The sequence below is a fragment of the Gymnogyps californianus genome, chromosome 13, assembly GCF_018139145.2.
Source record: "Gymnogyps californianus isolate 813 chromosome 13, ASM1813914v2, whole genome shotgun sequence".
NCBI classification, from domain to species: Eukaryota; Metazoa; Chordata; class Aves; order Accipitriformes; family Cathartidae; genus Gymnogyps; species Gymnogyps californianus.
In genome coordinates this window covers 4,166,823-4,191,635 of record NC_059483.1, presented here as the reverse complement: position 1 = coordinate 4,191,635, position 24,813 = coordinate 4,166,823, and the positions used below count along the sequence as shown (strand labels likewise).

Here is a 24,813-nt window from a genome sequence, read left to right as displayed (position 1 = left end):
TTTTCTAATGTCTTTTTAGAATTTGCAGGAGAGATCACTGCTTCTTGTCTTCCTAACAACCTTTGGGTTAACGTTAACACCAGAACTCCATCTATAGATAGCTGCACAGCCTTCTCAAGCTGTCACTGCATTCTTCCCACCATCTGTTTGCCATCCCGAAAGACTGGCAAGGTTCTATAGGCCTTCGGTATGGGAGGATTATGTACTACTTGCTCATCAGCTCTGAAACAAGCTTCCAAGGTTGTTTGTTGTTGCTGGGTTTTTTCTCTGTAATGCTTTTGAATGTGAGAATGGGAGGTAATTCTATTTGTTCCTCAGTCCTGCTGCAAGCTTCCAGGTCTTTCTGGTATTTTGTACTGTGTTGTTACAAACAGTGTGTTCCCATTCAATGCAGTGATTGCAGAAGTTTACAGGGGTGCCCAGATTCCGGAATAAGATGAGTTTGCTGGGAGCAAACAATGAAGCAAAAAAAAAATACCAGCTTCCCAGTCTGCTTTTTGCTTTGGCTGTGAGTTGCTTGGCAATGAGCTTTCCTGAAGCTGGGGAAGAATATCACTGCAGAACCAAAATTCTTGCTAAAGCCCAGTTAATGGCGCAAACTCAGGAATGTTATTCCCCCTAATAGGAAAGGGAGCTTGCATTGGTTTAGATTTTTAAACTTGCACATTAAATAAACTATGAGGAAATGCCACCTCCTTGGATTGACTATTGGAGAGATGACTTCTGGAATTAAGTCGAATAGAATTTATGCTTGAATACTGCTTTTAGTTTCTGCTTCTTGCTGGATGTAAATATTTAGGATGTATTTTGCACACCAAATTTGACGTACTAGAGAATATAATGTAACTACTAAAATATATGCTTTCCTTATTATTCTACATACACCATCATTTATATCACTTGTAATAATACCCTAGTTACATAAATATTTAACAACAAATAGTCGCTATGCATTAAGCAGGAAAATTCAAAGCCACTGAAACAATGTGAGGTATTTCTATTTAGTGTTTGTTTTCTGTCAGTAGAAATGGTGGATACCATTTTAATGATCTTTCTTTGCAAGTAACCTAATTAGCTCAACAAACTGACTTTCTGAACAGAACTACTTTTGTCCGGCGAGTGGAAGGGAAATCAGAACAACAGGAAAGAGAACATTGAGTTCACTTTGGGTACACACATCTATCTGCAATGTTATTGGTCCCCCCACCAATTTGTCTTTGATTTTGTGCAGCATTGGGTCTCTCACGCTCCTCCAATTGCTCTGTTTGCTTCTGTTCTTTTCTTTCCTGACTTGAAATGGCAAACCAAGATTTTTCTATTTCTAGTAAAGATTTTTAACTTATAAATTTGTAAAATATCATTACAATTTGGTATAGGAAGCAAGATCATCTCCACTGTTCCTTTCTAAACAGTCTTTAACCTCAAAAAGAAACATAATTCTGATCTTTCAGTAAGCCTGCTGGAGACATTGTGGCTGTTATCCATATTATGTGGTTATCAGTGGCTTGAATCTTCAATAATGCCATAGTGTACTTGGGAATGTTTTTCTTTCATATACACTGAGTTTCGTTTTCTTCAGTTAAGCTGGATGTGGCAGAATGCAGTCTCTTTGTCAATAAAATGGGCAGTTTATGGTAGCGTACAGTGATCTGACAATGTGAATGTTTTCTGTACGAACATACTGGGTAGTTTCTCAGTCAAGAACTGTAACAACAATGAAAAAGAAAAATGCGTCACTCAAGGTAGGGCACTGCAGAAATATCTCAAAGACTATGCCCACTATTTTTTAATCTTTCTAAATGAAATAACAGTTGAGGAGCTACTGCATATTGGGGTATTTGAGAAAGCTGGCCCTGCTTAGGCAGCCATTGCAGAATGGAAGGGTTTAACTTGATACAGTAATGCAGGTAGACATTCTTAGTTTTAAAATAATTTTCATTTAAATGCTTTATTCCCCTGGTAGAAACAAATAATACTGGTTTAAAGGTAGTATTTTAGCTATTATATTTCCCAGTGGTCACAGAGTCACAAAGCGGAATACATCAGTTATTGATTTCCATCAGACCTACCTATAAATGCACTAAATGCACAGATTAGCAGTGTGCCAGTTTAGGAGTAGATGTGGAACATTCTGGCCAAGAGGCATGACATCTACAGGAATCCACTTAAGGAGGTGGTAGGCAGTGATATAACTAGCCTTAAACCATAAGATTAATGCCAAGTTTCTCGGGGGAGGGGGGGAATCTCACAGGAGATCCATCTAATGTACTTTTTATCAATGAAAAGTCCCCATATAAAAATAGCTACTGCCACTACTTGAGCAAAATAAACCATCTAGGCACACACACATAGCCCCTCTGCTAGGCATAAAAGAAGGTAATAAGGCAAAATCACATCCAAAATTATATACTTGCAAAAAAGTCATATCAAGAAAAAGGAAATGAAAATATTCTAGAGTAAATTTCTTGTATAGACTTGGTGTTGGATCTCAGGAGAAGGTTTATGCCTATTCAAACACACTTCTTAGAAATCAGACTATGGTGATAAGGTATTATCTCATTATGGTAGAAGTCATATGAAGTGTCTATCTTTAAAATATTTCATTATCAGCGGTTCATTTAATATTTAAAAGTAAATTGTATAATTTGAAAATATTTTTCAACAAATTTAATCCGGAGGCTTAACTAGTTTTTCTGCCTGTATTTCACTATTGAAATGCTGCACAACAGGTCATGTATTATTCCTACAGTGCTTAAAGATAAGTGGGAATAGTTTCTGAAATCAGCCAGGTCTAGGTTCACTCTGCTGGTTTCAAAGATTGACACTCATTCTCCATGTGTCACAGGGACACAGGACAGAGCTCTGTTACCTGCTGAATATCTCCCATGTTGTCTGTGACAATAGAATTTTCTCTTTCATGATGAAAATCCCCTTTAAAAAAAAGACAGCTAAAGAAAACAAAAATGACTCCATCATGAAAGCAGCAAAAGATCTGCAGCAAGCTGTTCACTAGAGAGTCAAACCAGTCTGAAAAAAAAAATCTCTTTTTATGCCCACATCTAGCTCTTTTTAATTATACTATTACTTTAATCACACCTGCTGTCTGACATCCCATTATGTGCATTCCAGCATTGCCAGAGAGGAAAGGTTTTGACTTGAGGAAATAAAATCTGATTTCTGAGTGCTCTGGTATTACCTATCATTCTTGTGATACTGAGACTCTTTTGAGCTGTTCCGGGGGGGGGAAGAAAATCTTTCTTTGCTATTCTTGATGGGAGCTAGGTATACTTTAAAGTGACAGGTCCAAAATCTAAAGAGACCCTTGAGCCTTTTTCTTACTGAGCCAATAAGAGAGAGCTACTCACAATTAAACTACTGGGGGTTTTTTGGTTTTTGTGGTTTTTTTAATTACAGTTATAATCCAGCAAATTCTCTCTAAAACACATTCAATTTCACCTAAATTCCCAACACTTCAGATCACTTCAGGCTTTAAGGACTTGACCTGGGGCAAGCTACTTACCCTCTCTGTGTCTGTCTTCATCATTTGGTAAACGGGAATAAGAAAATTTCTAGGATTTCTGTTTTCTTGAGGGGAGGGAGAGGAGGTGGAAGCAGTGATGTACTATATTGCTGTCATAACCTGCTTGATTTACAAACAATTATCATCTCTGGGAGGGTTACTGTAAATGGAATTCAGACACTCTCACAGCAATTTTCTAAAATCAAGCATCATTTATACATTAAAAGCTGAATACCAATGACAGAGCTTAGGACAGTGGAGAAACAAACTTCTTTCTTTATTGCCGCAGCTCCACAAAAGAATCTGTATTACAAAAACTTATATAATTATTTCTTCCAAGTCTCAGGAAAGCCATCAGACTTCAGTGACTCCTGTACCTCTGTCTGCTTTTTCAGTGTAGACTGTAAAGTCTTAGAACAGCCTGTAGCCACTGCTTTTGTATAGACCACCTGGTGCAGCTGGGGTTTCAAAGGGCTGCTAGCCACTACAGGTCTAAAATAGTGATTTTCTACAATCTCAGCTGGTGAGTCTTAAGAGTTTTCTGTTGTGTGTGGCTCAGAAGAGACTGTGTAATGTATACCTACCAGCAACTTCCCTAGTATATCCATAGATATGTAAAGTTTAGATAATGATCTTCTCATGGATTTTGTGAGAGTACAGGCAACTTCTCACAGGCATAACCTAAGCAGGAAGGTTGTATTCCAGTTTTGTATTTTACCCAAGTAATTGTCCAAATTATCTTTGTCAAACCTATGACATTTCTCTGTTATCAGACTGGTGTTTTCACTCATGGACAACTGAGTTTCACTCTTATTGATTATTTCTGTTTTGGGACTGTTGATATATCCCTCTATAGAAGTTTCTGGTGCTTTTGAAGCTCTATGACTGCAGTGATAACAAGAGGAGGAACCAGAAAACCCCAAATATTTGTGTAGTGCAAACTTAGCAGTTACCTTAGCAGTCTGGAAGGTACTCACCAACAAGGCCAGGCAGAAGGATATTTGCCTCTAGAAAATACTGCTTGATATGCTAACTCCTAAATGTGAGATAGAATAACATTCAGATTTGAAAAGAGGGAGTTAGGAGGCTCAGCTGGAACCAGATTTTTTTTAATGCTCTGATATGATATTCTGTATTCCTTAAACCCAGTATTTCTACTCCAAATATAAATGATATTATACCAAATGTGAATAAAAGAAGTGAAAATCTCCATATAAAGCCAGCCTACCTAATGAAGGCAGATCGTGGCAAAAGAAGAGTAAATAATTGGGGTGATGGATTCAGAGTGCCAGCTGCAGTCATTTGGCTTAAATTCTATGAATGTTCAAAAGTTATTTTCTCTTATTTTTTTTCTTAACAGTGAACAATCTATTTTGACTTATTTTTCACTGTAGGGTCTTGCTATGATTAGGATGGTCAGGAGAAGACTGCCTTTTGTTGCAAACTATAAAAGATAATACCACCCTTTAAACAAATTAGTGAGAGAGAACAGAATGAATGAAACACACGTGGTCTGAAACTATAAAGTAAATGAAGTGATTTCTGTGAGTTACATGAATATACGTATATATTTTAGCATTGCTATAAAGAAAGTTGCAAAGCAGATAATAGCGCCTTAGTTAACGTGCATAGGTCTTAACTCCACTCTGTTAAACAGCCTCAATTATTTCAAACATGCCTGGATGTTCAAAATGGAACAGCTTTACAAAACGGGAATATATAGAAGATTAAATGTTACAAACAACTTGAAATGCTCCTGAATTCTTGCTGGTGCATGTAATAAACTGATAAAATCTATAACTAGAATGTTTCCATACAGTGATACCCCTGTGGGATACTTCTGAATGTTTGAAATATTCTGGAAACAATGTTGGAAGTGTTTTCAGTAAGAAGTGCAAAATCACTTAATTCTTTTCCTCTGTTCCTTTGAAATCATCCCTGATACAGCAATAGATTTTGAATTTTATCGATAAGATTTTGATGCTAGGCTAAGCTCTTAGAACAGAATGTGAAGCAAAATGAAACACAAATTGGAGCACTGTACCCCGTTCCTTCCATGCTGCTAACGTTGGTGTTTTACACGATCTCATTAGTTCAAAAGACCCTCCATTTCTCCACACACTCCAATTTACAATGTCTGCCTTCTGCTTGAGGCTCTGCCCTTGCCCAGAGCTACCTTGCCCAGCAGCAGGAATGGACCCATGCTGATTCACTGCAGTGAGTGGGACAACACAAAGGAAGCAAAGCTCCTTGTGTTTCCTGGCCATGCCACTTGACTACCTGCATGGTTGGTAGTCTGTATTTGTGATGCAGAGGGCAGTTCTACGGAGGCACCTGAGCTGAATCACCAGGGAGTCCCAAAGGGTTTAGTCCCACCATATTTGCGTATTTAATAATTCCATGAAATTAGCACAGAGTTTGAAAGGGAGGAAAGGGAATTAAAAATTGCCTCCAAAAATTATGGAGCAAATTAGCTGATCCTCTGAATATCCAGGCATAATTAGAAACCAATAACAGCTAGAAAACAAATGTCAGCCTCAGCTGGAGGTGTCAGGAGGAAGTCATCAGTGAGCACTTTTTTTCTTCCCCCAGTATAAACAGCAGATGAGGTTATCCCTAAAATAAACATAGCCCATCTGCTGTCCTCAAATTTAGCAAAGAGGGAAGGTGAAAACAGGCACAGATCAGCGTTGGGTGGTATGGAAGACACTCAAAACCCAGGAAGCCATTAGAAAGAGGTAGAATCAAGAAGCTCTTTGGGACCTAGTGCCTTGCATGGCTCTCTTCCCTCCTGCCACTTCTAGCAATGAAATTTTGCGAAAAGCGCCGTCGTAGGCCACTTTCCTCCATGCATGCTACAAGCTCCACACCTATGAGGGAAAGCCTCAGAAGGAAGCAGACCTTCTGCAGATACTACAAGGTCTCCCTGGGCCTCAGGTCCTTTGGGACCTGAAGCCTTTCTATGTCCTTTAAGGAGGAGGTTCCACTGATGCAAGCAAAGGACATGCTGAAAGTGGAAATTCAGCTGATATTCTGGAACACCCATGAGCTAAACTGATGCTGAGGAGTTGTCTGACTATTGGTGAACAACCCAACAGCTCAAACCCTAAACAAGAGGTAGATTTAAAGCAAATACAAATTTGACACAGAACTGAAGGGTGGGTTTTTTAGTCTGGTTAGAATGAAATAAATATTTAATCATAGACTTACATTTTTCAATTAAATAAATAATTATTTAGACATAAGTTTTATTTTAAAATTAAATTTCACAGGCAAAAGTTTTGCACTGCAAAAAACTAACCGAACAAAAAACACTCCAACCCCCCCCCCCCCCCCCCCCCCCAAAAAAAAAAACCCAAAACCAGAGCTGGAGGAAAAAAGGTGAGCTACCAAGTTTCAGGAAACTGAATTAATATCATAAATTTGTGAGATATTCATAGAGACCTAATGTCTTGGAAAGTTCTACATGATAATCTGTCATTTGTGAATACATGCACAAAAAATGCATACTATTGTATTTCAGATTTGTATTACAGCAGCATCAGCAGCCTTAATCAAAACCACAGCCCCCTTGTCATGGGTACTGCACAACGATAAGAAACTGTATGCATGTCAAGAATCTCAGTGGGATAATTTATGGCTGTGGAGTTTCTTGTGTGGTTTGGCAGATGCTGAATTCACAAGAATCAGACATGGTCCTTACCAGAGGGTGAAGACGTATGGGCACAAAGTCTGTGGCAGTCTTCTCCAGTGATTATTTTAAATCTTGCATAGATGTTATTCTGAAAAATTCCTTCAATCCAGTCATCTAAACCATTTAAATTTTACAATTGCCTAATAATTTTCTAATTGATGCAGACATTCCTGTAGAGAGAATGTAAACCTACTGACAATAGACTTGTTTTTTCTCAGTTGCCTGTCACAGACTTCTTGGATTCCTGCACCCCCTTTCCCTTGTCTGGTTTCCCTCCAGGATCTATTGGTCCCCAGCAAAAATTAATTTAGAGGAAATTATGCATTACTCAGGAATTATGCAATGGAAAACCATCAGCAGCTCTGTCATGTTTGGCATCTACAGAGATTTGGACTGATATTAAATGACAAAAAGAATCATTGCTCACCTGGAAAACTCTTGACCCAGACTCTGAGTTTATAAAAGGAACAGAATATCCTCTAATCTAGAATATGTAATATAGATCATGCTGAATTGTTGATGATAATATAGGAAACAAAACTTCTAAAAGATTGCAATGTTAAACCAAATTGATTAGGTGGCATTGGTAAAATAGCGCATTAATCTTACAAAGATCCTTTAGGTAAAATGTTATGATAGAAATTCTGGACTGAAAGATATCGTAATTCTTCTGAATAAAGAGTTTCAATTTATCATGCTCAGTGCTCTTATTCAGTCTTCTAAGCTTTCATTTGGACTGTGCTGCACACTTCTTATTCCACCCACTGATGATTTGCAAGGGTTAGAGCAGGGATTTTTCTTTTTCTATATTTGTTTCTCATCTCTCAACGCCCATCTCAGACACTGCTGATAACATCATTCAATAGGCTGTCCTAACCAGAAGGAAAACTAAGCAAACTTTTCTTCCAAGACTACAAATACTTCAAAAAGTGCTTCCCCTTTTTCTATGATTTCAACAAGACTCAAGGAAAAAGAAAAAAGCACTTGCTCTTACCTCATGAAAGTAGATATTCTTCTCCCTTTCAAATTTAATGAACAGATCAGACAGCATCAATGTACTTTGTACTACTTAAAAGCTTTCCAAGCCATGAGTATGTACAGAAACACGTTTACAAAAAGAATTACATCCTCCTTTTTTTTAATTGTTGGACTGAAACTGGGTCACCTTAGGTAACGTCATAGGTCAGATATTGTAAAATAGTTATCATTGGAACAAACTGAAACATACTGAAATGCATTCTATATAATTTTTTCTTGTGTTTGTTAGAGCCTTCAGCTTGCTTGATTAACTTTTCCAACACTGGAGTTGTATCCTGCACTCACTGACACTAATAGCAAAAATTTTAATTACTTCATTTGAAGCATAATTTTTTATTCATGAGAAATACTATAATATTTTTCCCATCTGCAAAAACCAGTTTTTGAACTTCATCTGGAAAATTTGACAAATGTTTTCAAATTTCCTTAATTTACTGTTAGTTAAGTCTATGTAGATTTTTTTATTTATTTATTTAAAATCTGGATTAAGCTTTTAGAGCTTTGTTTCAATGCTATTATTAGTGGTTTGTGATTCAATAACAAGAACTGGAAACTGTTCAAGTAGCCCTTTTCTTCTCAGGAATCATCAACATATTCCAGAAGCTGGGCTTGGATTTAACTTCTATTTAAATTCCAGGCTATTTCTACAATTTCTACTCTTTCTATTTTTGCAATGCTCAAAAATCCCCATGAAATGTTTCAAATTGAGGCAGAGAGTGGAGACTGTGTTTACATCCGATTTCTCGTAAAAAATCTTATCAATTCTGAAAGACCTGCTTCATTTAACTCATCAGTAATTTTTGCAGCTGGGTAATTGTGAAAGTTTTTACACAATCTTTTATCTGAAAAAATCCCTTTTGTTTATTGAATGCTTATTTATATTTATAGTATTTTACTTTTCAAACAAAAAAAAATCATATGTGTTTCAAGATTTTGAAATAAATATTTTTTCTCTCTTTATATTAATGTACAGCTCTGTATTTTTTTTCCCCAAAGATGTATGCTTTTCATTGAGGCAGAGTAAGGACAAATCAATGAGACAAGTGTGCACAGTGAATCATCAGGGGTTTAAAACTGCCTAAAGATATATTAACTCAGAGTGAGTTAGTATTAAGAGATCCATTCTACTAAATATCTGCCAACATGAATGCTGGATAATGGAAAATTACCAATTCTGTAATCCTTATTCCATATAACAGTATTGGGGCCAAATTTATGAAGTCCAGTTGGGTTTTAATGCAATCCATTCATGAAATCATAAACTGTTCTAATAATTATCAATCAAATTAGAAAGTAAGGTATTTTAGGAAAAAAAAAGGAATGTAAGGCTAATATGATGGATTTGAGATGTTCATACAACCTTATCTTTTTTTTTGCCATCATTTTAAGATCTCTTTGAGGAACAATACTTACAAAGTTTACTTCCGACTTGTAACTGGGGCTGTTTGCAAAAAATGTGCCAAATATCCAATCTTGGAAACACTGTCCTATGAGAAACTCTACAGAACTTGCACTGTGCACAGTGTCCATGCCTCATTGAAGATACTGCACATAAGTTAGTGGTTTGGATTTTTTTAACACATGCTTTGGCTATGAAAAAAATTCTCTGACAGTTAGGTACAAAGTTACACTGAAACTCTGAGACTCTTAGTGAGACTCTGAACATTTTAGGCTGAGACAGTAACTTCATCCAAACAGTCTTCAAAGTTGAACGTTGCTGCTTGCGCTCATCTATAAAATGAATGTCATATTTGTTCTCATATTAAAAGAATCACAAGATTTTTTTTAAAGATTTTGCTTAAGTAAGTATTTTCATGTGTGACTGGAATCAAAAAAGAGAAATTACTGAACTTCAATAAAAAAGATGTGCCAAAACCATGTAGAACTTTAGAAAAATATCTACTGAAAAAAGCCTTGGTCTTTGTGTTCTGGAAACCAAAAAGACAACTGTCACATAACTTCACTGTAGCAGTGAGGGAAGGTGAGCAAAAAAATTAGCAATAGTCTACAAGCTCCGATTCCTATATAAATAATTTGATTCCTATATTAATCTCAGTGAAGCCTCATAGGCACCCATTTATATATACAAGTAAATCCACTGAGTAATATTTGTTTAATCCACTTTTGGTGTAAGTTTCCTCTTATTTTTAGACTACTACAGTTTTTGCACAACAGTTTTAACTTGTCTGCAAATGAAGAGAGATTCTCCATCCCTTTCTGAAATCTTTTTTGCACTTGTCTTCCTCTGCTTTGTACTCAAGATGAAATAATTTTTTTCTCTAATATGCTCTGAGGTTTTTCTTCAGCGAGCTGCAAGACTAAGCACTATAATTCTTCATTATCATCAGAATTCAAAACCGAGTGCATTTCCGACAGCTAGTCAGTAAGCAGTTCTGGTGTGCCGTTGTACAGGGAGGCCCCACACATTTCATTTAACTTAAGGAGTCCAGATTTGTCTGCAATTTTTTTTTTTGTCCTTGAAGGAAAAGACAGCACCATCTGCTCTGTCTACAAACTCCTAGTTTAGGAATTCTCAGAGTTCTGAAAATGAGGATAAAAAGGATTAAATTAAGTAGCCACCTAAGGTTAAATTCAAGCCTATGTAAAGAAGAAGTGCAAGAAACATCCCTTGTCTTAAATCCATTTAAAGTTCTCAAAATGTAGCTATAGTGGGACTTAATGCATAGAGCTTATATGGCTCCGAAATAAAAGTGAATTTCACCATTTGCAGGAACCTATGTTTCTCAACTATTACATATCAATGTGGAGATGATTTTAGTACAAAGCCTGAATAGCAATGATACCTGAGAAAAAGAATGGGATGAATGAATGATAGCTTCACCATCAGCCACGAAAAAGAAGAGGTACCTGGAGGGTGGGTGCTGTTAACCTGGGCACAACAGGACTGGGCCCAGTCTTGTGGTGAGGATATCCTCTAAAAAGAACCACCACCACCAGCTGGAAAAATATAAACGTTCGCAATGTTTAAAAAACCAGCTTATTGCTGTGGAAAGTGTCTACGGTGCGCATAGGTGTATGTGGTTTTCCCTGGTGAAATAGGAGCCAGGAGCGAGCTCTGGAGAGCCTCCTCCAAGCCTGAGGGAGGGCCGCCCTGTCAGGCAGCCAGCCGTGGGGGGGAAAAGCTTCCCGCAGGCAGGCAGAGCGGCTGAGCGCGGGGCAGGCGGGGGATCAGCACCAGGGGAGAGGGGAAAAAAAGGCTTTTTAGGGTGAACACGCAGCTACTGTAGCCATGACAGGCTGGGTGACAGAACAGAGCTGCCATGTGAGGACAGGGTAAGGAGAAACTCTTATCTCCCCCGCCCTTATTTTCTTGTTGTCTCATTCTGGTTTTTTTTTACAGTTGCAGTTTCTGTTTCAATAAATCCTGGCTCTAACGTTTAAAAGGATGTTTCGTGGTAAAATTTGCAGGTGGAGTGACCCAAGACCTCGGGGGGGGGGGGGGGGGGGGGCGGCCGCCACTGCCCATGCAGAGCTGCCCCCCGGCCATGGCCGCAGGGTGCTGCCAGGGAAAGAGTACGGCACGGGTGCCTCTTAAATTACAGCCGGGGTGTTGGTGCGAGGGCAGCCCTGCTGCCTCCGTCAGCGGGGGACACTCGGGCCTTCAGCCGGGTGTTGCAGGCTCTGGGCCTCTGTGGTGGGGCTGGAGCCTGAGGCGCTGCCAGCCCCGCTCTGCGGCCCCTGGTGTAGCCCGCACCAGGCTGGGTCTGGAAACGACCATCGGTGGGGCTCGCCTCGCGCCAGGAAGATGTAGGTTTCACAGCCTGCTTCCTTCTAGCTCCTTATTTCAGCAAGTGTGTCCCGTTAATGGAAAATTGGCAGAAAGGAGAGGGTGGAACAATATCCGTGTCTGACGGTGTTTCCCACACTTTGCAGGTCTCAAGCATGTGGCAGCTGATGGAAGAAGGGTATAGTTGGTCCTGGCTCTCCTCGGCAAAGCAGGTACTCTACCGACAAAGCTCTCTACAGCATAACAGGTAAATGGATAAATTACTTTAATTGCAGTGCACATATATTGCAAATGTTAACTAACTTTTCAAACATCACTCAACGCATGCCTTGAAGCTTCAAATAAGGAGAGAGGCTGATGTTAACTGCATGTAACAACAAAATTCAACATAGCATGCATCATGACAGCAGTGCAAGTCTTAATATTTCCTTAAAAAGCAGGAAATCTACCATATATTCCCTGACTGAGGGTGGATAAAACCCCAGATTTTTATCAAGATACTCATTATAGTTGTATATATTAAATTGTAATTTCAAGGAAAGTATGGCTGATGTAAGTCAAACCAAAACAAATGCTAAAAGAAATCTTACATAGGGTGCAAAAGAACAATTGAAGCATTTCTTAAAAATCAGCTTTTGTGTTCGTAACATGATAAAAGAACCTGTTAGTGGCAAAAGTGTTTTTTAAAATATACAGATTTTAAAATAATATTTTAAAGGTAAGAAGGAAGACTCGATGTGAATGCTGTTCTAGCTCTTTGAAAGCCAAATATTACTCATGAAAGAATGCAGATAATTTATAATTTTAGGGAAGAAGAAATTTTACATTAAAATAGTATTTTTAGCTGGACTTTGGCATTAGTACGTTATTGGACTTTGGCATTAGTATGTTATGTTAAATTATCAAAATCCTTAAGATATTGATAGTTTTAAAAAATTATTAGTCTGTGCACTTCCGTTTTTCCTATACGAGTCACACTCATGATTTTTGCCTTTTGTGCGCATAACTTTGAGTAGCTGTAAGGATTTGTGATTAATGCAGGGAGTGAATACTGTCATTCTTTTTTTCTCCCCAGTGTAAAATATATATTTATATTTTAAAAGTATGTTTTCAAAATTTGTTCTATGTTTTACCCTAGTTTTGCTCAAAGTATCTTTTTTCTGCAGTTGCTCCATGTTTTCTTTAACGTCATCTAATAAAGAGCATGGAGTCAAGATTCTTGCACTGTAAGAATATTAAACTTTAAACAAATGTCTTTATCACCATTTTGCAGTCAGGGTTCAACTATATGAATGGATATTTCATCCAATGTTAAATTAAAAAAATATTTGTAAGAGTCTTTATAATGAATGACCTTTCCTTTCCCAAGTGCCATGAAAAATAATTCAGATTTCAAGAGAGCCTATCCTATCACGAAAAAGAGTATGAAAAATATTATGCAAATACATACATAAATTTGAATCTTCTTTAGTGCTTGCAGTTCTGATGCTTGTGATTTTAGCCATTGAGGGAAGAAAATACAGCCTGTCTGTAGTCTTGGCTGTCTTCATTAGTTTAAATCCTACTACGATAAAGTGATCCAACAATAAAACCTACCTCTTCCTCTTACTTTTTGTATCTGAATTACAAATAATTATTGTCATTTTATATGATTCAGTTTATCCTTAAAATAAAGGCGGTTGTCAATGCAGACTTTCCTGTTAGATTGCTCCTGCTGCTGCAGGAGGTGGAGGCCTTTGCTCAGGGGACTAGATGCAGGCAATGGTGCCTGGCATACTCTGAATGCTGTTGAAGCACACAATCTCCTTTTGCAAAATCCTAAACCTCCATATTGCTGGAGCCAGAGGACGCTTACTGGGCTACCAGGAAGGGAGCTCAGGACAGGCTGTGAGAAATGACAGTGTTATTCCGTCTGTGTTATGGAATCAGTGGGGTATGCAGCTGGCTTTCAGGTCAACCTGTTAATGTCAGCATCAGCAAGTTTTAGTTGGCTTGCTTCCTGCCACAGATAAGGATTTTGAATATTCAGCAGCCTCGGCATCTTCATCCTTCTGCTGCTGGTTACTTGAATGGCCTATGAGCTGTGTGAAATTGGAGGCATATCTGAGCTCTTGCAGAAGACAAGTGCTCATGAGCTGCAGATCCATAGGTTCCAGAGGTTGTCCCTGGATCCAAATGGTGGGTGGAAGGATTCACTTGTGTGCTTCTTATGTAAACCTTACACTTCTGCAGGCATGGGGTTGCATCTTTTCCATGCCTAAAACAAATGCTACTGACAGATAAAGTCCAATGGACTTTGATGTTAAAAGCTCCAGGAGAAAAACTTTTCTGTTCATTTTCCTCCTCCTTGTCACAGCTTGAAGTGTTTTCTCAGTCATCAGGAGGAGGTGATCCCACTGGGAACAGCTTCTTGTGAAAGTGTTAATCTGCTGACTGTGAATGTGACTTCTCTGAGATGTTATTAAGCATCCATATGTCATTTACCTCATTCTTCTCAAAGCTCAATACACAGTGTCTGACACATGCTGCAATTCTGTGGTGAAAGCTGTTATTACCAAAATCATATTTCTGATTATTGTAGAATAAAGAGGTATCTTATTAATCTTTTTGTGTGTATATTCTTACATTAAATGATGATTTGAAATATTGCAGATCACGTCATCTGGATTTCCTGTATTCCAGGGTTAACTTGGTCAAGAATAGCCTGTGAGCTGCCTGAGCGATCTAGACATTTTATTGTGTATAAAACCCACAGATACTGGTGTTGTGTTACTCTAGTTTATATATATATATGGATAAATTTGCCTCATCTGTGCTTTGAATTTAGGCTTACATTATTTACCATGTTGCTACAAACATAAACATATAACTTTGACTTGATCTATCATCTTGGATTAACTTTCCTGCCTTTCTCAGGGTGTAAGCCTGTGTGATTCTTAACACCCTTGTGAAAGCTCTTGTGAGCTTTCTCTTAATGCTCTTGTGAACGTAGACTGACAGTAGCTCCCAATGTCTTCAAAAAGTAGTGAACCAGTAATATGCATTTAAAACTCTGACACGGCTACCTTGCTTTCTCTCAATTGCTTCCTCTCCAAAATTCAGCACCTGGGAAAACTGCCATGGAAGTGTGCTTTTTCTGCTAGGAGCCCTTGTCTCCTTTTAGCAAAGGATGTCCCATCATTTGCTTGTGCTCTTAGTAAGAAAAGTCCTTTAGGTCATGACCAATTCATTGTCTCAAGTGAATGACTATAAAAGAGGTAGAAGATGCTGTTGTCGTAACAGCTCCACAGCCCAGCTTTGCAAGATCTGTTGTAGGTAGTTTATACAAACTGCCCCTGCTTAGCTTGTTCCAGTTCATGCGGAGAAAATGGTAGTCCAGCTCAGGCTTAGACGTGCTTTTAAAATGCAGTTGGTAAGTCTTCACACATCCTCAGTAGAAGCTCTGGCCTTATTTCCCATAAATAAGGATCATCATTCAGATTATATCTGTGGTCTAGAGCAATTCTTTATTGCCTTTTCTTCACTTGGCACACTCCTTTCTGGTTACTTGATATTCTGCTATCTATAGGCATTACAAAGAATGTCTCATGATCTCTTCTGACTTATTTCAGTGGCCTTGAAAATCAGACCTTGTCCTCCAGAACATTTAAAGTTTTTAGTCTCTGTTTAAAAACCAAAAAGCTTAGCTTATAACATCATCTCTGAAATACGTTATTCAACTTGAGATGAAGTAGAGGGAAGGTCTGTGACAACAGAGAATTGAAAGGAGAAATTAGTACTGATTTCCCTTGAAGGCCCAGCTCACACTGTGGTAGCAGTCTTAAATTAGTCACTAAAGAAAAGCATGCGGCAGGGGCCCTAAACAACTACAAGAAACACTTCCAGCACTTTACATATCAAATTAGCCTTACTTTCTGTATACCTAGCTCCATTGGAAATACTGTTTTACCACAGGGGCAGTATGTATCAGGAGGGAGGAGAGATGTTATGAAAAGCTTTGCTATTATAACTTCAACATGCAAAGTAATAATTATTTCATTTTACTTGTATGTGAAAATGATTTACTAGCACATCTTCAATAAAAAAAAAGCTCTTGCCTTTAGTGAACACGCTCATCTGTGCTTGCAAACATAATGCTATTTGCCTCATAAGCTCACAATGGAAAGAGAACCTGTTACAAATTCAGTCAATGATCCAACAGGAAATTAAACCTTTTAAAAATGGATGAACCAATGGACCAAGAGTAATGGAAGAAAATGCACAAAATGGGAAGAGTGAGTCATTAACTTGATTTAAATATGATTTTTTATTTTTTGGCAGTAAGGCACCAAGGTCTGACATGATTTCCCTTTTCAAAAATGCAGCAAGATGAGAACAGAATCAGAACTAAACATTGAAAAGATAGATATTTTTTTAATTAGAAAAAAGAACAATGCCATACTGGGCAGGAGAAAAATATCAGAAAACATATATATCTGTGAATCTCTGTTTAATATAAAGTCACCCTTTTCTATGACTTTTGAGGAGGAAAGGACTTGCTCTTGTTCTATAATATTTAATTATATGAAAGGATAGGAAAGACAGAAGAAAGATCCTTTACTCTGAATCTGAAGAATTCAGAGCTAGCCAAAAATATATATTATTGCATGATTCCCACTGGCATCTGATTTATAGAACCTCACTCTCACCTTGATTTAAGGACGGTGGTGCTCTTATTACAAAAAAGATCGCATTGTTGAAAGGACAAAAAAAAGTAATTGCTATTTGTAGACAAGATGTCAGGTCCTTCACATTAACACACACAGCCCTCCAGGGTAAAACTCTGCTTTGTAGGTGTATGAACACTTTCATAGAAATACATCCAAAATTATTTGATGGAAATTGGTACATTGGTGGCAGTCTTGAATCTCAGGGCATGCTATATTTCTCTTTGCAACACTGACTTTCATTGCTGCTATAGCAAAGTGAGTTTAGCCAAGCTGACAAGTGAGTAAAGATTGTATCAGGAAACATTAAAGGTTTCTTCTTGTTTTCCTTACCTTTGCATTGCTAAAAGGTTCAAAACCTAATCAATAACAAAAATAAAAGAGCTTCCAGGTACCTAATCCCAGCTGTTTTTACAGATTATTGCTGGGACATTAGTTTCATGGTAGTGTACTAATTAATCTCATCCACAAGTAGGTAACATTGATGTTGCTTATGAAATTAGCATCAAGTCATGAAACTTTCAAAGGTGATAGTTTGTTTTAAGGGTGGTTTTTTTAAGTTGCTTTTTAAGTTTTCCTTTTCTTTTTGTATTTGTTTCCTCCGCACCCCATTTTCTCTGCCTATATGAATATCACCTTTGTGAACCCTTTTTCTCCTCTGTCAAAAGTCTTGCCTCATTGCTTTTTTAGGGAGGTAGGAATGCAAGAAAGCTGCTAAACTATCATCTGTCTGCCTTTGAGGGGAGTGGTCCTGTCCGCAGGAGCAGGAAAGCAGAAATACTTCCTTCCAGCCCAGGATCGATAAGACCTGATGATGGGAATGAAAATGGTAAAAAGAGAGAATTTACTGAGCTGTAGTGGTTAGTGGAAGAGCAGTTAGTGGGAGAAAAGCTCATTTTGTGTATGTTCTATATGTACATTTTGAGATGTTCTCTTTGGCACTTATTTAGACGATATATTGTGGAAAACACGTTTGTGTTAGTGTACCATTTAACATTTTTTCACACATACCCAAACTAGGAAGAACATGGTTAGAATAATAACAATAGAAAACTATCCTCTAGAGGGAGACTTTTTAGCCACCTCTTTGCTGCTAATGCTGATAAATTCGCTGATAAAGAGCAATAAGAGTAGGGTCATCAGAGTAAAGAGGGAATCACGGAATCTGTTAGTTGCTTCGAAGTTTAATCCCAAGGTCATGTCCTGCTCAGGAGCTGTTACATCGTGGTGCCATATGTGGAGCCATACACATGACCAGGTCTATTTGGAGTTGATGGTATTGCCAATAGGATTACTCTGTAAATGAGATACAGCGATGCATTTTCAAAGCAATAAACAGAGGGATGCAGACAAATCCTATTAACAAATAACAGGATTTGTGCTTGCACTGCACCTCCTACTCACCACCTTGAAAATGTACCCCATGCTGTCTGAACTGTTGTTCTGCATAAAATCAAGTAAATTATAGTCCATTTAAAAATAAGCTAAAAACCCCTGTCGGATTCCACTGAAATGTGAATAATGATTCAACAGTCATCAGCTGTGGTTGCCATAAGAAACAAGATTTCATAAATCTGTAAAGTGTAGAAGAGACAGAAATGCCACAAGCAACATTAATCTAGTATAACTAAAATGATAACCAAAATGGGATCCTACTTTCAGTGCTGGGTCTCTTTTTTTTCAGCTCCTATAGTTTCTCAACAGATCAGCAGAAGCAGCTGTCTGAATTCCAACTGTAAAACTAAACAGTTTTAGGAAGCCTGAAGGCTCAATCTGATTGACTGTATTATCTACCCTTTGTTAATAGTCACAAATGATTTGTTTCTTTTGGAGAAAGCCAATAAGAAATACAAATAAAGGAGTTGTATCTGAGTCATAAGTCACTTCATATCACATTCTGATGTTACACAGTCAAAAATACCATATATAAGACAAAATCTGCTCTGAATATTTGCAGTGTTTAATATTTTAAAAGCCCTAGTATATCATGTTTGGGGAGCTGTGTGTAAATTACCATGAACACAAAAAATGTTTATTTTATTAATAAAAAGAAATAAAAAGTAGAGCAAGCAAGGACCTACCACTGATCCTAAGAACTGACTTGCTCAATTTAAAGCAGAAATCTCTGTCTTCTGCACCTTAATTCTGATTTGTGTGATCAGTATAAATTACCACAGCACAAGCAGGTCACTGGGTGATCCATGCATGAAGACAAAGTACCGTATGACACATTGTCAAGAATAAAAAAAGGTTGACAAACATTGGGAGTCATAAACTTTGAAACAGGATATGAATTGTCAGGAAGGAAGCAAAAATAAGGGTGTTTCTCTGCAGTCTTTGACAGCTATAGCTTTCAGGAAAACATTGTGTTTAGATCTGCATAATGGTAGGAGCAAAGTAGAGTGTAACTAGTAAGGGGATGTGATGAACTGCTTGGAAGATTTCTTTAGAAATGTTTGGATAGGGAGAAAGATTGTTCTGGAGTAAAGGATAACCCATTGAGCTCTCTTTTCTACATTTAATAAACACTTTTGTAGAGGAAGTATGCTTTTGAAGTTATATTTTTATGTTTGAATACAAATGCATTTCTTGATGTTTTCCATCCTTCTAATGATATTGGACATATGTTTGGTGTAGGCTTCCAAGAATGCTTAGAATAAAAATATAACTATCCAAATTTTCCTTTCACTTCAGTAGTTAAAAAAGGGTTGCAATTAAGTTAGATTCATCTTCTCTGCATGTACATGTATAGCACTGTAATAAATTTAAGACACTGAATGTCTCAAACCCTTATTATTAGGGCTTAGGTAAATAAATACGGAGACACTTCATCAAACGCAGTAACAGAGTGAAGAAGTTAGGAATACAATTTTATCTCATTTGTTTAATTTCCATTACTTTCATACTTGATTTTTTTTTTCTTGCATAGTTACATGTTTATACACACAGACCCAGGTCTGGGTATGGCATACAGACCTAAAGTCACTGCATAAAGTGTGACTTTACACTGCGTACCTCTGTAAAAATGGTGTATTTAGAAGTCAAGCATGACATTGCATGCATGCCCATTTTGTAGTGTACTTGGACTTTATTGTTGCCTGAATATTGTTTTAGTCTGAAAAGCAATTTGTCAATGTTCTATGTATTCGCGTAAAGGTGTTTCTCAGTATCACTGTTTCTGATTCAGATCCTGTGTAAGACCTCTTCTTGTGGAACGCATGTGATACTTCCAAATAATTTCTATTTCTCTTAGCTACTAAAATGTCAACAAAAGTCTCTGTTCTGATGACACCTGCACATTAGTTTTTGGTGAGTAAGAGCTGGCTTACAGCCTACCAAAATCAGAAAACTATCCTTGATTTCCAGAGAGTTGGATGAAGTGTATTTAAATGTTTCATTTAGCTTATGTCTTCCCCCTTCAGTTTCCTTATACGCTTTTTGCCTTCTCCACCTGCCCCTCTTGATTCCTCAGCTCCCTTCCTCTTGAACCTTGTGTGAAATTAGAGTAAAAATTATTTAGGGATGAGAAGTGCCCTCATCTGACTGTAAATTCCATAGAGTGTGCTTGGTAGAGCAGGATAAATAAACATGAGTAAATGTAAGAACACATTATATGGGCTTGATTTTTAATGGTGTGCTTTTATAGACACCTGATGCACACACCTGTCCTAGTTGTTTTGCAAGAAAAATTACATAATAAGGTCTGCCAAGGAACTAATTTTTATATGAAATGTAAAGCTGGGAAGTTTGGGTAGGCTGACAAGATTGAAAAACTTCTAGGCTTTCAGTTGCTAATGGCTCTCTTGACTATCTTTTGTTCTTGAGGGTCAAGTTGGAATAATGTGAATGTTCCTACAGTAGTTTTCTGTGTCTAGTCAACAGCAAATTGTGATCCTACTCAGTAACTTGGAAAAACTAATTTATGTATATTCATTAGATGTTTGTCAAAAAATATAAACATTGTTCATGAAGCTTAGCTTTTGTCCATGATTAGTTTAGATGAACAGACTTTCATTACGTTATAAGAAATAAATCCTTTTAAAGACTTAAACCAGTGCTCTTCAGATCCAAAATTATTAATTCTCCTACTTAAGGCAATAGAGCTTTCGTTAAGCTAGTATGAATGCCATAGATAAATTATTAACATTGCCTTTTGCATAATTGCATGGCTAGGTGAAATGCTTATATATATATTTCATTTATATAAAATGTGTATGAATCTATATATTGCATTTTAAAGGAAAAAACAAAAGAGCTGCAGCAGTCTCTTGCACAGAATGAATTCTGCTGTGCATTTTGGAAGTGCTGTAAATCATCGGAGCTATGTAGTCAGTTTATGATTTCCATCAAAGAGCACAAGGAACATATTTCACTGTGGTCTATCCATTATTCTGCACATACCGGAAAAGAGAAACTCAAAAAAAGCTCTCATTAGGAAACATTGACATAAGACTAGCAGAGAATTCATTTACCTGTACACGGTGATACAGCAAAGAAGTCAGTGAGAGCCATATATTACACTCCACAGCAGGTGGAGGGGTTGAAAAGGAGATGTGCATCTAGACATGTATTTTTTGTACAGCTCTTCCAAGGTTTGTGTTTGTTCTTATTCCTGGTAGCTTGAAAGCAAATGAAAATTTATAGCTGAGGTGTCAGGGAGCAGGGAGAGCTGGCTGCTCCTTAAGCACCAGGAGCTACAGGCTGAGCCCACGTGGTACCATGGCAGGCAGGGCTGGGCCCAGCCCCATGGCACTCATGCAGGGCAGCAGTGGGGGGCAATCAGAAGTCCTGATCCTTAAGTGGGTCCATAGTGATGAGGCAAATCAGAAGGGATTCGAGTCAGGGTTCAGTCCAGCGATGATAACCAGGGTCAGACACAGTCCAGTGATCACCAGGCAGGCCCACAGTGACAAAGGGAAGGTCAAGCTGGGATATCAGACCCCTGGGTTGGGCTCTGGATCAACAAGGACTGTGGCCAGGCACAGGTGGGTGCTCCTATGGTATAGCTTAGGCCAAGACTGAGGACCCAGACTGGAGCTGAATTGGGATGGTGGAGCTCCCAGGTGAGTTTGCTCAGGGCTTAGGGCCCTGACATAAAGCAGATAAAAATCTAATGGGAGGCTCCTGGTTGTACAGCAACTTTTCTAGTAATAGAAGTGATGAGCATTTTCAAGAGTGCGTTACACAAGCGGGCATGTGTGCTTTATAAATGTTGTCTTGACATATCTGTACCTATTTCATCGCTTCCCTGTCTAGAAGCAGTTAAGGTTAGGGCTACTGTTGTGGTTGAAGTCCTGCCAAAGCAGCAGTGCAGGAACCGCTTAAGGGCATTTAATGGGTTGGCCAGAATAAATGGAGGGATAGGCAAGAGAAATAGCGTCTCGGCTGTACATACGCTAGTTTGAGTGGTGGTATGTTTTTGTTTTTTATTTTGTAGGTTTGAGAGAACTTCAGAAAATGCTGTAAAAAAAAAAGTGATATATACCGTGTGGGAATTTTTTTTTTTTGTTTCTCTTGCTGAATATTTTTCTTTAGTCTAGTTCTGCAGGTATCATGTGAAATACATAGAGCCTGAATGACATTTAAACTTTAATTTACACTAAATGAAATCGATCTTTTCAGTCTGTATTCACTGGCTCTTATTGAATCTGTTGCTATTAGGATGATGTGATACATTAATTTGGTTTCTTTGTAGTACTGATACTTATTTTAGATTGTCACTGGTATCATACCCTATATGATACCTGCAGACATGGAAACATTAATTGTAGCACTTTTTTTTTTCCAAGGCCTATTAGCACCTTTTTCTCTGCCGCTCGTTAAATCTGTACAGTTACCAAGTTCACCAAACTGGCAGGTTTGCCCCCTCCTTGTTGTAGGTGGCTATTCTTTTTTTCTTTTTTGGTCAGTGGAACTCAGATGGTTGGGTTTTGGGCATACTCTTGTCAATATTCAAAACATACCCTTATATCCTTAAAAAACGTTAAAAGTTGAGAATTCTCTTAAGTAGTATTAGAGGTAATGCTGAAATTCTTGCAATTCCATGTGTTTCTTCAGTTATACAATAGCTGTTATAAAGGTTTATTGAGAGAAGTGCATGGTATATCTATGATTTCCTTAAAAATTGATCCTGAAGTGCTCTGTGGTACTTCAGGAGAGTTTTAGTCTGTGAGCCTGGGTTCCTATTCTACTTCATGGCTCTGCCATATCTCATCGTTCTTATTGGAGCCAATGGACTTCATAACCTTAGCAACAAGTGAGAAAGTAGCTCACGCAGGTAGTGTGTGTGTGGTCAGCCTGGATGAACAGTGGAGTAGGTGTATAAGTTACCTGACCCATATTGTCCTTGCTGGGGATGGAGGGGGGGAAAAAAGAGCAAGAGGAATTTAATTACCTTTTCTTAATAACTGGAAACTAGAATTTATGCGTGTGTTGTGGGAAAAGCATAGTGCCTCAGAACATCAGAAAACCTGCTCTGTAAGGACCTGTGGGAATGCACAACTTTGAGATAGACTTCACAAAGCAGCTTCGATTGAGCCAGTCTGCTTTATGTTAATATGAAATAAGTTAATTCTTCCCTGTATTGGAATGATGAGTCAATTGGGAAAGAAGTTAGGATAGAAAAAGATCCACCAAGAGGCCAAATATGTCATATTTTGTTGTTCAATCTGCAAATGACAGTTTTATTGTACTTCAGTTTTGACTGCTGCCTTGATTCCAAATCTGCTTTAGAAATGGGTCTGAAAGCTTTTCCATCAAAGTACATGTTGAAAGTAGTTAAAAGCTGTAGTGTGCACATATGAAGAACTCTAAAGGGTTTTGTCTGGATCAGCTGTAGCTGTTTTGTTTTAGATCTATTTTATATGAAAATTGTTTTCTGGGCATTTTTTTGCTCCCAGCCAAGCCATGGCTTTGTCTGTGGGTGAAATGATTAGTTCTGTGTCAGAGGTTATGAATAGCAAGATCTCTCCATAGCAGCAGTGTACTGCTACTTGGCATATCGAAAGTGAACCAAGAACATTAGCCGGCTTTAGTTGTGTTCTCTGCAAGTGAAGTGTACTGCTTATTTTAAGCAGAAGTTCAGTAGAAGCTGAATATGTTTCATACTGTCTGAACTATATAAAATTTCAGGAACCTGGAAGATGTTCCTTTGTCTGACATAAACACCAAGCCAAACATGGATTGTGACATAAACATGGAGCCAAAAGCGCAGGTTAGTGATACTTGTGACTTAGTTTAAGATTTTTCTGATCAAATTTGTCTCGATGTAGGATTAGATAATGGCTTTGCTGCCAAGTCTGTGGGTGTGTTGATGTTATTCTCAGGATTTATGCCGTGGAAAATTCAATCACAAAGCTAACTAGGTGTACGAAGGAAAGGAGGAGCAGGTGTGGTGCCATTGTGTGTCTGGCTGGTCTGGTCAGAGGACCTGGATTGGAAATGTGATGTGGATCCTGGTAGTATTCTTGGTAATGTGGTGTACAGACCATATTAGATACACGTGCTCTGGGGGCTAGAGTCTCAAAATTAATAGTCTACTCAATGTGAAATAAATCCCAATGGTATCACTGATGTAACTATTTTGGTGCTAGAGAAACACACAGTTCCTTGACTTGTTTCCACTCCCCTTTATATATGAACATAAACACGAAGAAGCATTATTCTTTTAAACAAATGTAATAGAATTAGGAAACAAGATTATTACGTACTTTGAGAACACATTAGTGTTCAAATTGTCAATTATTAAATAAGGAATTAACAGTTATGTTAAATGGGAACACTGATCTGCATCTTTAACATCCTGGTAGATCTTACTGAGAGAAGCTATTTTGACTTAACAAAAGTCAGCTCTCAAAACTCCTATGGACCAATACATGAATAAGCACAACGTGCCACTTAGTACACTGCTGGCTGGTTGCTGCTTTCTGACTGACAGCGGAGGTGGGAGTGTAGGGGGTTGGAAGGGAGAATGAGCTATGCTAAGAGTGATTTATGAATTTCAAATAATTGATGTTTCAAACCAGTGTTCGGTTCTTCATCAGTGAGAAGCATAGCTTATCACATTCTTAAATGGATGAAAGGAAATATATGCATATTAATGTAAAAA

At 37.9% G+C, this 24,813-nt stretch overlaps 1 long non-coding RNA gene across 2 annotated transcripts in view; it reads left to right on the top strand.

Moving 5' to 3' along the window:
* The window catches only part of LOC127021642 (uncharacterized), a 61,859-nt gene that overhangs the window by 16,667 nt on the left and 20,379 nt on the right, over positions 1-24,813 (top strand). For both annotated transcript variants that reach the window (XR_007767250.1, XR_007767251.1), the window contains exon 2: positions 12,147-12,247. This is a non-coding gene — a long non-coding RNA (uncharacterized LOC127021642). The remainder of the gene's footprint in view (positions 1-12,146; positions 12,248-24,813) is intronic.